The sequence below is a fragment of the Populus euphratica genome, unplaced genomic scaffold, assembly GCF_000495115.2.
Source record: "Populus euphratica unplaced genomic scaffold, PopEup_1.0 scaffold1878.1, whole genome shotgun sequence".
In the NCBI taxonomy this organism is placed as follows: Eukaryota; Viridiplantae; Streptophyta; class Magnoliopsida; order Malpighiales; family Salicaceae; genus Populus; species Populus euphratica.
Window position 1 is genome coordinate 14,151 of NW_011501720.1, and position 282 is coordinate 14,432.

Consider the following 282-nt stretch of genomic DNA (forward strand, 5'->3'; position numbering starts at 1 on the left):
GGTTTTCAGATCAAGATCATGCTTTTGTTTTCTCTCTTTGTATTTTTTATATTGTTTATGTTTGCTTTCGTTAATATCAAGTTTAAAGAACACTATAGGCACGTATAAGACTTTGAGTAAAACTCAACCTCATACATCTAGTGGAGGTTTGTACAACCTTACGGAAGATCATGATCTCCAAGTCAAGTTTGCATCTTTAGCTAGAAAAGTCGAGGCACTAGAATTGAAAAAGAGTGGTCAATTTAAATCTATTGAAAACATTGTATGTCAAATATGTGAAAC